This window comes from Thalassophryne amazonica, chromosome 1 (assembly GCF_902500255.1).
Source record: "Thalassophryne amazonica chromosome 1, fThaAma1.1, whole genome shotgun sequence".
NCBI classification, from domain to species: Eukaryota; Metazoa; Chordata; class Actinopteri; order Batrachoidiformes; family Batrachoididae; genus Thalassophryne; species Thalassophryne amazonica.
In genome coordinates this window covers 156,085,904-156,088,527 of record NC_047103.1, presented here as the reverse complement: position 1 = coordinate 156,088,527, position 2,624 = coordinate 156,085,904, and positions in this window count along the sequence as shown.

Sequence of the window (2,624 nt, the reverse complement as noted above, 5' to 3'; positions counted from 1 at the left end):
AGGAATGACTTTAATACTACTTGGTATTCAACTTGTTTGCAGTTTATGGGACAGCTGGAGGACAACAACGAGGATGGATTTTTGACTAACTTGCCATTGGCCAACAAAGCCAATGACAAATGTGTGGCTTCCAGCCAGTCCACGTAGCAGAAGCACAATCCTACATATGAGTAGTGTTAGTATTGGGATACAGACCTCAGTATTGTGTGGTCGCTTACTGTTACAGTGTAAAAAGTAAAATATTGTTCACTGTATACATTCTCCTCTCAATGTGTGCACATACAAAAAAATCTGGCATTACTTTTTACCTTTACATACAGAGATGTGGGTGAAATTGCATTTTCTGGTAAAGTAATTTTCATCTTTTGGTTTGTTTGTTTTTTTGTTTTGTTTTGTTTTTTTTTGGGGGGGGGGGGGGGGGGGGGGTTATATTTTATGAACCAGAAGGCAAAATTATGTTAAAAAAAAAAAAAAAAAAAAAAAATCAGTGCCCTTTCCCCAACCCCTGGCCAAAAAAAAAAAAAAAGAATCACTTTAGGTGCAGACTTAGGTTCAAACCTATTCACCAAATAGTCTTACACACCTCTCTGCAGCTTCTCTCCAACTGCCATCCCCTCATTACCCCATCCCCGTAGAGACGGTGCCTGCTCCCAGACCACCAATAACCAGCAAAAATCTATTTAAGCATAAAAATTCAAAAAGAAAAAATAATATAGCACCTTCAACTGCACCACAGACTAAAACAGTTAAATGTGGTCTATTAAACATTAGGTCTCTCTCCTATAAGTCCCTGTTAGTAAATGATATAATAATGGATCAACATATTGATTTATTCTGCCTTACAGAAACCTGGTTACAGCAGGATGAATATGTTAGTTTAAATGAGTCAACACCCCCGAGTCACACTAACTGCCAGAACGCTCGTAGCATGGGCCGAGGCAGAGGATTAGCAGCAATTTTCCATTCCAGCTTATTAATTAATCAAAAACCCAGACAGAGCTTTAATTCATTTGAAAGCTTGACTCTTAGTCTTGTCTATCCAAATTGGAAGTCCCAAAAAACAGTAAACTGTAGCTCCTCTGAAAAAGAGAGCTTTAAATCAAAAGTGCCTGACTCCGTGGTACAACTCACAAACTCGCAGCTAAAGCAGATAACCCGTAAGTTGGAGAGGAAATGGCGTCTCACTAATTTAGAAGATCTCCACTTAGCCTGGAAAGAGTCTGTTGCTCTATAAAAAAAGCCCTCCGTAAAGCTAGGACATCTTACTACTCATCACTAATTGAAGAAAATAAGAACAACCCCAGGTTTCTTTTCAGCACTGTAGCCAGGCTGACAAAGAGTCAGAGCCCTATTGAGCCAAGTATTCCTTTAACTTTAACTAGTAATGACTTCATGACTTTCTTTGCTAATAAAATTTTAACTATTAGAGAAAAAATTACTCATAACCATCCCAAAGACGTATCGTTATCTTTGGCTGCTTTCAGTGATGCCGGTATTTGGTTAGACTCTTTCTCTCCGATTGTTCTGTCCGAGTTATTTTCATTAGTTACTTCCTCCAAACCATCAACATGTCTATTAGACCCCATTCCTACCAGGCTGCTCAAGGAAGCCCTACCATTATTTAATGTTTCAATCTTAAATATGATCAATCTATCTTTATTAGTTGGCTATGTACCACAGGCTTTTAAGGTGGCAGTAATTAAACCATTACTTAAAAAGCCATCACTTGACCCAGCTATCTTAGCTAATTATAGGCCAATCTCCAACCTTCCTTTTCTCTCAAAAATTCTTGAAAGGGTAGTTGTAAAACAGCTAACTGATCATCTGCAGAGGAATGGTCTATTTGAAGAGTTTCAGTCAGGTTTTAGAATTCATCATAGTACAGAAACAGCATTAGTGAAGGTTACAAATGATCTTCTTATGGCCTCAGACAGTGGACTCATCTCTGTGCTTGTTCTGTTAGACCTCAGTGCTGCTTTTGATACTGTTGACCATAAAATTTTATTACAGAGATTAGAGCATGCCATAGGTATTAAAGGCACTGCGCTGCGGTGGTTTGAATCATATTTATCTAATAGATTACAATTTGTTCATGTAAATGGGGAATGTTCTTCACAGACTAAGGTTAATTATGGAGTTCCACAAGGTTCTGTGCTAGGACCAATTTTATTCACTTTATACATGCTTCCCTTAGGCAGTTATTAGACGGCATTGCTTAAATTTTCATTGTTACGCAGATGATACCCAGCTTTATTTATCCATGAAGCCAGAGGACACACACCAATTAGCTAAACTGCAGGATTGTCTTACAGACATAAAGACATGGACGACCTCTAATTTCCTGCTTTTAAACTCATAAAACTGAAGTTATTGTACTTGGCCCCACAAATCTTAGAAACATGGTGTCTAACCAGATCCTTACTCTGGATGGCATTACCCTGATGTCTAGTAATACTGTGAGAAATCTTGGAGTCATTTTTGATCAGGATATGTCATTCAATGCGCATATTAAACAAATATGTAGGACTGCTTTTTTGCATTTACGCAATATCTCTAAAATTAGAAAGGTCTTGTCTCAGAGTGATGCTGAAAAACTAATTCATGCATTTATTTCCTCTAGGCTG